This window comes from Schistocerca serialis, chromosome 6 (genome assembly GCF_023864345.2).
Source record: "Schistocerca serialis cubense isolate TAMUIC-IGC-003099 chromosome 6, iqSchSeri2.2, whole genome shotgun sequence".
NCBI lineage: Eukaryota > Metazoa > Arthropoda > Insecta > Orthoptera > Acrididae > Schistocerca > Schistocerca serialis.
This window is the reverse complement of record NC_064643.1, coordinates 417,894,919-417,910,583: the sequence shown is the minus strand read 5'-3', so window position 1 is coordinate 417,910,583 and position 15,665 is coordinate 417,894,919. Positions and strand designations below refer to the sequence as shown.

Sequence of the window (15,665 nt, the reverse complement as noted above, 5' to 3'; positions counted from 1 at the left end):
ATATTCCTCTTTTTATGTTACATCGTACAACCGTCTTGAAGATGCCACTATGGCTGCAGTACATTCAAGCACTCCGTCTTCAGGCCACGAGTGGCCTACCTGAACCATCCGACCGCCGTGTCATCCTCAAGGACGATGCGGTTAGGAGGTGCGTGGGGTCAGCACTCCGCTCTCCCGGTCGTTATGATGGTATTCTTGACTGAACCCGCTACTGTTCGGTCGAGTAGCTCCTCAATTGGCATCACGAGGCTGAGTGCACCCCGAAAAATGGCAACAGCGCATGGCGGCCTGGACGGTCAGCCATCCAAGTGCCGACCACGCCCGACAGCGCTTAACTTCGGTGATCTCACGGGAACCGGTGTAGCCACTGCGGCAAGGCCGTTGCCGGCTGCAGTATATTAGGACATGTTTTCATAAAACAGGTATGCCTCGTCATATTTAAAGCGCATAATTTCCATATGTATGACAGTAATACTTCCCATAAAGGTTGTAACCTCCCCACCGAAATTTAATATAGACAATATTTAATAGAAATGGAGCCAAGCGGCAATATCGTCCCCTCAGAAATATTTAAATAAAAAATTATAATAATAAACGGGACCCAAGAATAACCTCTGTGCAATGAAATGTACTAACAAAGGCAACAAAAATGTGAAATTCGCAATCTGACTCTGGTGTAAGCTCCCACTAAAATAATGAAAGTCCATTCAGTGATAATGATTATTCAATTAAACCGAAATATCGGTCTTTGGCCCTGTGCAAAAAAATCAAAATTAAATTCTTACCTCATTACAACACCTAGTCAAATTTCTGCTCTTGTTGTTGCGCACCGCTTGGAGGAACTGCATTGCAAATAATAATATTCCCATTTTTTTTTTTGTAATCTAATTGAAAACTGAAACTTTTGTTTAGGGGAAGTGGAACGAAATAGTTACTTCAATTAAATGAAAATTTTATGTAAAATTGCTTTTGAAATCAAAGTTATTATTGGGGGCACTTGTTGAAAATTAGTTACAATAATTAAAACTTTACATTATCCAATGATTATCTTAATTAACAGTATACCTCATTCAGCATCTTGACCAGTGTTGTCGCCAGACCACATCACGCAACCCCACTGGGCTGCTACCACTGACCGACCACTCTGCATGACGAGTACTGGCGTACTGCACGCCACTGAACAGAGCTACTGCTCGCGACGACTACTGACAGAGTACTGCTATCAACTAGACAGAGCTACAGACTCGCAACGACTGACTGACAGACTGAGAACCGCTCGCAACACTCGCGCGGTCAAGCGCATACTCTCTGGTCACAGATGCTACAATGCCTCGCCATCGCTGCTATGTTACATACGTGTTTCATAACCCTCCACTGGGGGGGCAAAAATTTGGCAGCGATGGTGAGTCATTTGGACTTGCCAAGCGCGGCAAAATTTTTCTTTAATTAACAAAATTCTACAACTTACAGAATATTTAAATGTTGTGCACATGCAGTAAGTACCAAATATATCAGACAAAGACAAAATGTGAGTACAAAACATAGTAGCAAATCAGAAAAATGTATATACAAATTATTTGACAGATAACAAAGTGCACAGGCACTGAAAGAAAAAAAAAATTCTTTAGCATATTCAGAACAAATAAACAGACTGGCAAAATATATTATGTTGACAAGTGACATGAGTGTACATGCACTGCAGTTGAGAACATATCAGTAATTGATGAAATGTATGTACAATTAGTAACAAATGACATAAGTGCATTCGCATTAAAGTATTGAATATACAGAATAGTAGAAATCGTATTGAAAAATGAGAAAATTGTACAGGCACTGAAGTTCAGTAGAAAACATATTAACACCTAACAGAAGTGCTCATGCACTGTAGTTCAGAAAATAAAAAATGTATATACAATATAAAAGACAAAAGTGCACATATACTGTACTTCAGAACAAATCAAAAAAAATGTCTTTAGCATTTTGGCAATAAATAAACATAATAGCAAAAAAAAAATCATATCGACAAGTGACATAAGTGTACTCGCACTGGAGTTCAGCAAATCGAAAAAAAATGTATAACCCATGAACATAAATAATGTTAGCAAAAAATGATTTTCACTATGTGACAAGAATTAGGATAGGAAAGGGAAGGATTGCATCATGGTTGTAGCACTTTAGATTGCACACAGCTGTTCTGAAAGTCCATATCTTTCCACAGAAGTACAACACCAAGTGACACAACTTGAAGTACTTTTCCCCTCAGAATTTATCAGTGTAGCCAAGACACTGAACTGTCGTATTAATGTTTCATGTTTTCATTTTGGCAGTACAGTAGGTACACCAAACAGTGGGACCATAATAATGTCTTCATCGCTCACGGTGGTGGACAGCATGTCGTGTCAACACCACGCTCTTACACGGCACATCAACGTAGAATTAGTGCAAAACCAAAGATAGTGCTCCATGATCACTAGGATAAACAGGACAAATGGACATCGCAGTAATTCAGGGTAGTTAGCTCATAAGGTGAAGGACATTAAGTCACATAATATTGTCAATTACAGTAGTAGTTTGCGGCATTCATAGCCCAGTTATTGAACATTTCTGTACCATGTATGTAGTATTACAGAAAAATGTTCATTAATTGTTTTACATAGAATCAGTAATCTTCTTTTCCTAGTTACAAAGCATTATTAAATAATCGCATTCTTTTCCAGTTACAAAGTATGGCATAGTTAACTAATCATTTGTCATTTCAATAGTAATAATCATTAGCTTTTTCCTAATTACAAAGCATTACTAAACAGTCACATTCATTTCCAATTATAAAGCATAGTTAATTAATCATTTGTCATTTCAATATAGTAAGAATCATTAGCCTTCTAATTACAAAGCATTATTAAACAGTCACATTCATTTCCAATTACAAAGTATGAACATTGAAAACAAGAGCTAATTAATGGCATAAGTAAAAACAATTCATTAAGTGACACTAATTATTGGCACTCAGTGGCCATCAGGTATCGAATAGTATAAAGCATTGTTCCTCATTCAGTATTATTCAGATCATTACGAAGTCATTATTAAAAATCAGTTAATTATAGTCATAGCATTAATAATCATGGGGATTATAAGTAGTCTCATTACAATAACAGTGGCAATTACTAGCCAGTTACTAAGCATTATTTTATATATACATGTATTTTTGTTGTCTCATTAAGAAGTCATTACTCAAGTGACATACTATTCAGAGCTAATCAGTATTATTCAGAATTTTCTCAAACTGGTATCACTATTTGGGACTGTTAATACATTTTTTTGTTAGCAATGCATTGCGTTGGGATCGATAATTAATTGCTGAGGCATAACACTTTTTGCTTTTGACCTATTGCTGCAAATGAGGATAGGTAACGTCATTCGTCATGAGTCAGCTGTAGCAAGGTTATGTAACAAGGCAGTATATGTGATTACGTTTATAAATGGTAAACACAAATGGGTAAAAAAAAAAAAAATAAAAATGCAAGTACTAGAACAGGTATAATAAGTAACAGTTTTAGTAAGTATCATGACAAGCATCTCCTGGAAAAAATACAAAATGGATTATTGACCTGAAAGAAGAAACGCACACTATGCTGAAAAGTAGTGAACTTCGAATTAACAAGTAGTGAAATGTGTATAAAATGTGTTCCATAGCTGTCCTTTCCAAAACTTTCCGTCATCCTACTATGCAATATAACACCTGCTGTCAAAACAAACTGCAACAAATACTTAAATAACTACATAGCATAAATATAAAACTCCAACATTATCCTCATCTGTAAAGAAAAAACTTCATTATCAATCACTTCATTATCCATATTATCATAACTTCATTATTATCATCACCTGTAAATAAAAACTTCATTATTCATAATACCATATCCTTCATCATTATTCATCAGTATTCATTATCATCTGCAAAAAAATCACTTCATTACTCATTATACAACTACTCCTTATCTCTAGCATATTTCATCACTAAAACTAAGATGTGTAGTTCAGTCTGACAGCCTGCATCAATCACCTTGTATTCTGAAAGAAAAAATTAGCTAAGGTTGCTATTCTACGATGAGTATAGTATATTCTTGTTAATGCTTGTTAATCCTGATCCATTTACTCTTCCTCATAAAGTTATTGCATCTTCTATCGTTTATTCCGTAGGTGAAATTCCTATTTCTGTTGAATTTATTTCTTACACGCATCATTTCTTTCTGAAATTGATGAACAGAGATTAATGTCCTGCATTTAAATCATATACCCACTAGATAATGACTGGTTTATGGTGACATAATTAACCATACAGCATAACACGACAGAAAACGTAATATGTCAAAGACATTGACAGTGTTCAGATGCAAAAATGTACACAGAATAATACAATACAGCAGCAAAATGTAAAACAGTCACGATGTTGAGATGTCATAAGGCAAAAAAAATGTCAAAGTCAACTGGTGTGTGTTATATCTTAACTATTTCACAGTGCATATAAACAAAACTGGAGTACAATCATATACACAAAAAAAGTGGAAAATGTGCACGGTCTGATGTGTAACGACAAGAAAAGCGACCTGCTAACCTTACCTTGCCGGGCACTTGCCAAGAAAAAATGCGATAATCATCAGTAATTAGTCAAGTGAAATAATTGCATTAATAAATGACATCATAGTGTGTTGAATCATAAAGTGTCTTCATTCAATAAACGGTTTAATGTTTGAAATATGGTGGTTGCCTTTCGATTTTCTAGTTCTCAAAGTTTCGACGTGTACAACATTGGGGTGAGGGATGCTGCGAATCCGATATGGACCTGCGTATAGAAGTTCAAATTTACTGCACTTACCTTTTAATTTACTGGATAAATAATGTGTACGTACTAACATTTTCTGTCCAACGTGAAAGTCTCGGCGTCTACAAACCTGTTTTTGCTGTCTTCTCCGGCGCTCTGCGGCACGTTTGATGTTGTTCAGCGCAATGTCAATTATTTCGTGGTGTCTTAGTCGACGACATTTAGGGAAGTTTACTAATTCTTTAATTTTGTTTGGTGGTTCAACGTTTTTCAATATAACAGATGGAGATAGCATAGTGGATTCATTTGGAATGGAGTTAATTACATCTTGGAATGAGAGTATGTGTGTATCCCAATCAATATGTCTTTTGTGGCAGTATATGCGGCACAGCTTACCAATTTCTTTCATTAATCTTTCACAAGGGTTCGAAGAAGCATGGTACTTGGATATATAAATCGGAGAAATGTTTCTAGCTCGTAACATGCGTGTTCATGTAGCTTGCTGTAAAAGAATTTTGCGTAGTTGCGTGCGTTCGTCGTCTGTATTTGCACTGCTCTCTTTAACCTTATCAGAAATCATCTGTATTACGTCGTAGTCAGCTTCGTCTGGAGTATCATAGTTGTGTACGTACGTATCCGTGAACAATGTGGGATTACAGTCTATGTTACGTGTTGCGGAAATGACCTCTGTGCGAATAATTGTTTGTTCTTCCGCAGATAGTGAGTGCTGAAATTCTAAAGCAAGTTGTACATTTTCATCCTTTAGCATTAAATAAGAATTCTGAAAATCAATGACTGCGTCGTGTTGTACCAGAAAATTCGTACCTAAAATTACGTCTGTTGTCAATAAAGGAACAATCCAAAAATTTGAGTGGAAGGTATGACCTGCAATACAAAATGATAAATGCGTCTGTAATTTAACGTCTACTCCTTTACTCGATACTGCTCCCTTCACTTTTGTTTTGCCTAAAGGTAATGTCGGATAAGTATTCTCTTTGTTGCACTCGTTGAAAGTCTCCTCATTTATTACTGATATAGGTGATCCGGGATCGATTACTGCTGAAAATTTCGATGAACCAATTCTAATTTCGATAACAGAATGTGAAATAGATTTCTGAACAAATGGTCTTTCCTGTAAAAGAGTGTGTCTGATGTCGTCAAAAGTAATTACATTTTCGTGAATAACATTCTGCGTGTCTAAAGTAGTGCTTACGTTACTGGAATATGCAATCTGTACTGTGTCTGGTCAAATTCTGTCGTACGTGCTATTAATTACGGGAGAATATTGTGGCATATCTACTATATGAACTGCTCTGTTATTTCTTACTGACGTGTTACGCTATGGATGACACCTATTGTCTGTTTCATTCATGATAATATGTTGTTGCTGATGTTCTTGCTGCTCATAAGATCGACTGTTATTAAAAGTACGCTGAAAATTGTGCTCATCATTCTTTTTACGTCTGTCCTGATAGTAATTTCTATACGACGCATTGCGATACGAGTTGATATAGTGTGTTGTCTGTACGTAGTTATTTCTTTGCTGCCGTGCGTTACCATTTGTTGGAGCTGGGACTATACGTGCACGCGGCGAAACATTAAAGCCTGGTTGACCTTGTAGACTGCATTGTTGGTTAGGTATGCTAAGCGGTTGACTTTCATACTATTGTGGTGAAAAACATCTATTGTTACCAAAATACATTTACGACTGCTGCTAATTTTACACATACTAATGATTATGATTTTATCTGTTATCAAAATTACGGCCGTAGTTATCATTACGGGAGTGCCTACTGAAAATTGTCACATTCGGTAAAATATTTCTCACATCCGGTTTCCATTACTCGTTTCTTAATACTAGGTAGAGCAATAGTTAAAGAGCTGTTTTGATAGATATAAAGGATAGTAGAAGAAAAGGCAGCAGTGCAGAAAACTAAAGATGAAATAGCACTACTACAGCTCGGGGCCCTATGCTCGCTACGGCACATATTCATTAAAGCGTAATGAATCCCCTGAGGTCATTTACGCACTGCAAATAAATTTTAGCTTTTGTGTTACAGGCAATAGCGGTAAAATTTCAAAGGCAAATTGTTGTATCCGTGCTAATTCAAATTTCTTCATTACAGGCAATGCTGTTGTAAATACAAAAATAAATTGTCGCATCTGGTTCAAGGCTAGCTTCTGCATTACAGGCAATAGCGGGGAATGTACAAAGATAAATTGTCGTATACAGTGCAAAGCGTGTGCCTGCACGCTGTCATTATTACTTTCTTTACATTTTCTGGCGGATAAAATTTGCTCGTAATCTACGTTCTCGTCATTGAATTTGAAAACACGTTCGGGTTTGTGTGTGAATCTGTTTGTCTGTGTCATTTCGGATTTCAAGTTGCGTAGCTTTTCAGATTTTAAGTCGCGTGGCTTTTCGGATTTTAAGTCGCGTAGTTGCTGTAAATTGCTCACATGATACGCGCTGCGTGACTCTGACAAATATTCGCAAAGTAGCGGATTCTGTGACGTATTATTAACTGAAATACTTTTCATTTCTGTTTCTTCTTGTTGTAAATTTGATAACTTACTACGTAACGTGTTGTTAGATGAATCGATCTCATTAATTGTCTGCTGTAAATTTTGAAATTCAGGTGTTTGGTTAAATGAAATCGCTGCAGTATCGTCTGATTTATTATCATTACTACTTTCAATAGCATCAATACGACTGGCTAATTCATCATATTTTTCAGTCAGTATTTTTGCCTGATCATCGGTTTTAGAATCGGACGCATTAATCTGTTTTTGCAACTTACGTGTAGTTTCGCTCAGTTTTTTAACATCAGCTTTGATGACATCGCAATCCTGTGTTAGATCTAATTGTTCGAATCTATCTGTCACTGTTTGAATATTTACTGTGTGTGTATCTGTTTTTGATTTAAGATCAGAAATTTCATCCCTTAATTCCGCGTTCAATTGTTCTATGGTATTAATTTTGCCGGACACTGTAGTAATATTATTGTCTACATACGTCTTCGCTTTCGCGAATATTTTACGTTTGTCCTCTTGTCTTTGTGCAGTGATTGTTTCCATGACTTGTCGTTTTACTTTGTTTTGATCTTGAATAAATCTGCGGAAACGCGTATCACTGTTCTGTATGTGCTGATTAAAGCGCTCGTTAATCTGAGTGTTCTGCTGTTCGAATTTCGCGTCTATCTTTGCGTCCATTGTGCGCGAAAGTTCTACCGTCATTGCTTTAAACTCGTCCCGTAATTGTGTAACTTTTTCAGAGCATTGTTTAGCGACTCCGCTAATTTCGTCTCTGAGTGTGTCTGTTGCGGCTGTTTGCATTTCTCTTAATTCCTGCGCAACTGACTTAATTTCTTCGCTATTTTTTTTTGAACAAGCTTCAGTTTCCACGCGCAACTGTTCCTTAGTGTCATGGCACTGCGCGGCAACGGCTCTAATTTGTTCACTAAGCTGTCTGGAATTGTCGTCTAATTTTTTATTAAGTTGTTTGAGATTTTCGTCATTATTGTCAAGTTTTTCATTTAAGTGTTTGTTATCTTCCCTAAGTTGTTTGAAATTTTCATCAATTTTATTAAATTTTTTGTCCTGTTCACTAAATTGTTGTTTGAGATCTTCACTCTGTTGTTTGGAATTTACAGTAAGGTCGTTCTTAAACTGTAGCATTATTGTCATAAATTGATTCAAATCAAAAGTAGCAGTTGCATTCTTAGTGCTCTGTGATGGAGTACATGCAATTGTCACGTTCTGTGTGACCATTTGGTCATTCCGTAACTTACAAAAAGGATTATCAGTCGGACCTACACTGTCACTCACTATTTCGGAATTAAATAAATCCGTCGTACTTTGTGTATCCTGTTCATTTTCATTAGACAAATTTGTCTGTTCGTCACTTAAATTTTCCAAATCGGGTGTGTTAAGCTCGGCAGCGCTCATTACAATAGAGCGTCCTGCGTCATCAATTGTCGTCAAATCAACAGAGGACATAACCGAGTTCGTTTGTTCATCATTAAGACAAAAGTCATCATTAGTGGTTGGAATGCACTGATTGCTAGTGAACGCAGGATTGTCATCATTACACTGCGTGTCACAATTACTATCGGTCACGTTGTTTAAGTCGGTAATTTCGTTCATAATACCTCGCGATACACTATTCACGGTCTTTCGCGGCATTTTTACAATAGTCAAAATTTTTCACAAAACAAATAAGCACAATGCAAAAGCAACACACAAATACAATAGAGCAACGAATTGCCGTTGACCTGTAGAAAGAAAGTCACAAAATTAATAAAAGCGTTGCGCCAAATCCTAATTATATCTAAGCAAATAAGAGCAGATATTTGACTGTTCCTCAAAAGACTCTCAACGAAATACGATCCTGGACTGGGTGTCGCCAAGTGTAACCTCCCAACCGAAATTTAATATAGACAATATTTAATAGAAATGGAGCCAAGCGGCAATATCGTCCCCTCAGAAATATTTAAATAAAAAATTATAATAATAAACGGGACCCAAGAATAACCTCCGTGCAATGAAATGTACTAACAAAGGCAACAAAAATGTGAAATTCGCAATCTGACTCTGGTGTAAGCTCCCACTAAAATAATGAAAGTCCATTCAGTGATAATGATTATTCAGTTAAACCGAAATATCGGTCTTTGACCCTGTGCAAAAAAATCAAAATTAAATTCTTACCTCATTACAACACCTAGTCAAATTTCTGCTCTTGTTGTTGCGCACCGCTTGGAGGAACTGCATTGTAAATAATAATATTCCCTTTGTTTTTGTAATCTAATTGAAAACTGAAACTTTTGTTTAGGGGAAGTGGAACGAAATAGTTACTTCAATTAAATGAAAATTTTATGTAAAATTGCTTTTGAAATCAAAGTTATTATTGGGGGCACTTGTTGAAAATTAGTTACAATAATTAAAACTTTACATTATCCGATGATTATCTTAATTAACAGTATACCTCATTCAGCATCTTGACCAGTGTTGTCGCCAGACCACATCACGCAACCCCACTGGGCTGCTACCACTGACCGACCGCTCTGCATGACGAGTACTGGCGTATTGCACGCCACTGAACAGAGCTACTGCTCGCGACGACTACTGACAGAGTACTGCTCTCAACTAGACAGAGCTACAGACTCGCAACGACTGACTGACAGACTGAGAACCGCTCGCAACACTCGCGCGGTCAAGCGCATACTCTCTGGTCACAGATGCTACAATGCCTCGCCATCGCTGCTATGTTACATACGTGTTTCAAGGTCCATTTTATTTTTTTAAAGCTGTACACAATTTTCTAGTTGTATTTTTTCCTATATTTTTCTGTAGATCTGAAGATGGTCATTGCTGACTGAAACCGGTACTCTGAGGACCTACAAGTTTGTGACCATAGCCGTGAAATAAAAAATATTTATTCTACATTTTCGGGTCACTGCTCCATTCGCGATCATGTCACATCTTGTGAAATTGATTCCCAGTTCTCTGTATAATATTTTATTTAGCGTCTGCTGGTTGTATTTCTTCTCTACGAGATCATTTAGGCAAGTTACAATTAGTATGGTTTACGTATGAATATGGATATTTGATATATAGTTGTATCACAGGTTTGCTTACGTCTAGGTGGAATGACGATCTTAATGCATCTTGGAGCGGATATTTGTCTGGTCACAGGTTGTGTGAATAACGAAATTTCGTCTGTGTAGAATACTATTATTGATAGGTTACATGGCAGTTCTCCCGTCTATGATGCTTTATGTTAACAGAGTACGTCGCACCTCTGAAAGCCAGAGATGTCTGACTGTCTATCACAGATACTAGAATTTTGTTTTAAATTATAGTTGAAGCTTATCTATTGTTTTTGTGTGTCATGTGGTTTTCTTTCTTTTTCCTTCACTAAAATTTCAATAAAGTTCCCAAAATAAATTTTTGTTTTAAATCGATTTCTTCGTTGGGGATCTCGTTGAGTTACGTATACGGAATGTGTAAATTTCAAGTTCTTCCAAAATGCTCACAGTGGAGCCTATATGTGTATTGTATGTAGGAATTCTTCAACTATTTTCATTGTCTTCTGGTGTGTTGTTCTGGTCCTTCAGGTGTAATTGGACGGTAGACTGGTTGTTTTCACATTTTCTCATATGTTCTTTAAATCGAACTGTAAAGCTTCTTCCAGCCTGCACAGTGTATGACATTTTGTCATGTAACGACTGCGCTTGGAATGCTGTTGGAATAAATGTGGACTTTTGCCCTTTGTTTTGTTTTTAAAATTAGTTTGTTTTGCGAAATTCTAGTTTTGCGTTCGTGTCTTTAGCAGTTCGTTCATTTTGTTTGAAACGTTCTTAATGTATGTTGTTGATACAACAATGAGACACGCATCCAGTGTCAAACAGGAATGATCTAGTTCTCTCTCGTCTACGTTTGTCCTTGTTTAACGCTGTCCGTACACTAAGATACGAGGTCGTGCCGAGTTCCCAATGGCAAAGACTTAGCTTGCGGAACGTGGCCCAGACTGCCCTTTGCAACGTGAGAAGCACTCTCCTCGCTTCAGATATCGATTACTGAGCAGAGACTATGTCATCAATGTGTTTGTGAGTTATAAAATGCAGAAAATAATAAAGGATACAAACGATAAATGTCTTCGTTCTTGTCGAGCAACTTTCACGGGATTCCAGTCAAATTTGAGGGCAGACTTATCTGTTGTGAGACTAGCAGTAAAAGTATGCCGCTCATCTGAAATTTCCTAAGCACCGACAAACACAAGCCACAGTCATAAAAAAAAAAAAATAATTTTGCCTAATTTCTCAATGATCAAACATATTCAGAGACCTATAATTCTCACGTAAATAACCAAAACATGAATATGCTATAATGATGCAGCTTCTAGTTGACATCAATGGAACGTAGCACATAGTCCCCAAGCACCTATATGAATAGTAAAATTATAGATATTGTCTGTATTTTAATAAAAAGAAGGAATCAAGATGCACATACTGCCCCTATCTTTCCAGAAAGCCATGAAAAGGTAATAATTAAATATGGCCTCACTGTGGTCTTCAGATGTTATACGAATGAATAGAAATAGAACAGTTAACTAAATGAGGCATCACTGTTCCCTTTAATGTCAAAATGGACCTAGTTCTCACATAATATACAAATACATAGAAATAGGTTTATTAAACGTGAAGTCAATATGTCTTTAATAACTATAGCAGTAAATACAAAAGTCCTCTTATGTAATACCAATACACATAAATACTGGAATTAATTAATTGTAGCCTCATTGTGGGCTAAATAAATGTGAGAATAGGTCTGAAAGTACTCAAATATAACATAAATGAAACTTCCTGGCAGATTAAAACTGTGTGCTGAACCGATACTCGAACTCGGGACCTTTGCCTTTCGCTGGCAAGTGCTTTACTAACTGAGGTACCCAAGCACGACTCAGGCCACGTCCTCACAGCTTTACTTCCGCCAGTATCTCGCCTCCTACCTTCCAAACTTTACAGAAGCTCTCCTGCGAACCTTGCAGAACTAGCACTGCTGAAAGAAAGGATATTGCGGAGACAATGCTTAGCCACAGCCTGCAAGGTTCGCAGGAGAGCTTCTGTAAAGTTTGGAAGGTAAGAGGTGAGGTACTGGCGGAAGTAAAGCTGTGAGGACGGGGCGTCAGTCATGCTTTGGTAGCTCAGTTGGTAGAGCACTTGCCCGCGAAAGGCAAAGGTCCCGTGTTCGAGTCTCGGTCCGGCACACAGTTTTAATCTGCCAGGAAGTTTCATATCAGCGTACACTCCGTTGCAGAGTGAAAATCTCATTCTGATAACATAAATGAGTTAATACAGAAAATTTTCTTAAATGTGGCCCCAGTGTGGCCTTAACGAATGTTAGAATCGACACTTCATATCGTTAAATACAATGCATAAAAATAGTAGAACATTATGTATGGCCGCAATGTATCCTTGATGAAATATATTACGACTCAAAAGTAATGTATGCTAAATTTGAATACTGAATGTGGCTGCTATGTAGCCTTAATGAAGTGAATCAGGAGGCAAAATAAAGTGTTTTTCGTCTTTCAGTCATTTAGTAAGGGGAGGTGGAGACGTTTTTTTTACACAGTTTGCATAAGTGTTTTCAGAGTTCAATTGACACATTGACCGATCTTTGGAAAAAATACTTAAATGCATCGTACCTCTCACTGAGGTGACATCAACTTTATACATGGAAGTATGGAGCGCATAACTCTGTAGGATGCTATGAATAAGCTTGACAATATTGATTGCAGACTAATGGCTGTGGCTTGAGTCCTGCATGGTGTTTTTCATTGCGATGTTACATTACTGTAGTAAGTTACTCAGGCGTAGTTCTGTTTACCTTTCGTGACATACGTTCCTCCAGGATAAGTGCCCACCATGGAGACTGGACGAGTCACGAGTTCGGAATTTTTGTTCCATATTCACCTGTGTTCTCATGGTTAGCTTGTTTAGTGATGGCCTCCCTCTCAGATAATGACATGAAAAATATTGAAATAAGAATAAGCATGAAACTGATGTAATTGCATAGAAAACATAATGAACTGTCACCTAACATAAAGACTAACTCTTCAGCTGACCAGTGAAATAGATATCTTAGTGCATTTTCAGCTGACGTTAATGGTTACATTAATATAAATAGTGGCAGTAAAATAAACAGTATAGGCATTTCAGCCTTGCAAAATAGAAATGAGCATATGAAATCTTTGGCCGGGAGGCCCCAGTGCCGGCCGAGGTGGCCGAGCGGTTCTAGGCGCTACATCGTGGAACCCAGCGACTGCTATGGTCGCAGGTGGATGTGTGTGACGTCCTTAGGTTAGTTAGGTTTATGTAGTTCTAAGTCTAGAGGACTGACGACCTCAGATGTTAAGTCCCATAGTGCTCAGAGCCATTTGAACCATTTGAGGCCCCAGTCGGGGAAGTTCGACCGTCAAGTGCAAATCTTATTTCATTAGACGCCACATTGGGCGATTTGCCCGCCGGTGATGAAGATGAAATGATGGTGAGGACAACACAACACCCATTCCACGGGAAACTCTCCAAGCCGGCCGGAAATCGAACCCGGGCCCGTTTGCACGGGAGGCAAGCACGTTACTACCCAGCTAAGCAGGCGGATCGAATTTCAGCCTTGATAACAGGAAGAAAACCGGATTATTTGATATGCTTCAACGCAAATTACGGCTATTTTAATGTACTTGTGTACACAGAGATCTATTGTTACCGTGAACTGCACTTTCAACTCACTGACATTAATATCTAGCTTCAACGTGTTTACATATTTACACGATTGTTTACGATTGTAAGACCTTGCTTGACCGCAAACTACCTTCCATTACCTACATTAACCTCAATACATCTAGCTACCTGGTTACTCTACACTATTTGCGCTATATGGCCGGTTGGTTGAACACAATGCTCGTGCCGGCCGTGGTGGCCGAGCGGTTCTAGGCGCTTCAGTCCGGAACCGCGCTGCTGCTACGGTGGCAATTTCGAATACTGCCTCGGGCATGGATGTGTGTGATGTCCTTAGGTTTGTTAGGTTTATTTAGTTCTAAGTCTAGAGGACTGATGACCTCGGATGTTAAGTCCCATAGTGCTCAGAGCCATTTGAACCATTTGAACAATGCCCGCTTCACAGCACAGTGCCGTTAGGTACAGATCTTCAACCTTTCCATTTGTAAATCCGTAACGTGATGCAAGGGAAACGCAAAAAAAGCTAAAATGATTTTACATCATTAGTAATAAATGCACAAATTGATTTTCACCTAGGAAAGACACTGATAATAGCTTCTACAGCGAAACGATGAAATCAAGTTATCACTTATGATGTTTAACAATAGCACTTGTAGGACTGATATGCTCCACAGAAATAAGGTAGAATATTAGTATATACCACATGATATATACCACATAAACAACAGAACATACTGGCATCTCCTAAGCATTTCTATGGTATGTGGAGTCTAATTACCTGTAGTCAAGAGTCGTGCAAAAGAACATTAGAAAAATATGGTTCTCAGCCGAGAAATCGGATGTCGTTGTGATAACTCAACAATATTTCGTCGGCGCTGCTGACCGACATGCCCATTGCTTATTGCAATCAAGTTAAATATTAATCAGCAATTATTGTGAAATGTCTAAATTCAATTATTTTTCTTTTGTCGGATGTGCCTTGTGTAAGGAAACTATTTGTTTACGTTATCCAATAACACTTCGCCTTTTTGGTGAGTACAGTGAGTAAACAAGGAACTGTTTCATTGTTAGTAAAATGTACATTGCTCAAGAATTATCATAAGAAATATGCCACACGAATTAGTATAAAATATTTAATGCCAACAAATTAAAGTCCTGATTCATGGAAGTCGTCTGTTATTTAACACCATACACTGGTTTCATTTTTTTTCCTCTGCTAGTTACTTGTGTAACAATTACATGTGCAGCAGTTTAGCTGTCCACATGAACTGCAAATTACTCAAAAAATTAATGATCTGAATCATTTTTTGTATTGTTGAAGAGCTTAAAGTTAGCGTGTGTGCATTCGGAGTTCGGTATGCGACGCTACGTTCAGTTGTCGCGGCCCTACGTCCTGTTTTCACGGCTGAGTCTGCATTTTTGCCGAGTCGGTAGCTAAGCAGTAAGGGCTGTACAGGCCGTTGTCATAAACGGTTTTTCATGCAGAGAAAGGTAATAATTTTAACATTAAATAAATTGTTAGCAGTTCGCCTCAGCAACTAAAATTTGGTGTATTCTATCGGTGTGAAAAATTTCGTGGCAGATTTTGACATGTCGCATGG

The 15,665-nt window shown here is 37.7% G+C and overlaps 1 pseudogene; it reads right to left on the bottom strand.

The window, feature by feature from the left end:
• Positions 1-268: 268 nt before the first annotated feature.
• On the bottom strand, positions 269-386 carry LOC126485739 (5S ribosomal RNA; annotated as a pseudogene).
• Between the last annotated feature and the right edge of the window lie 15,279 nt (positions 387-15,665).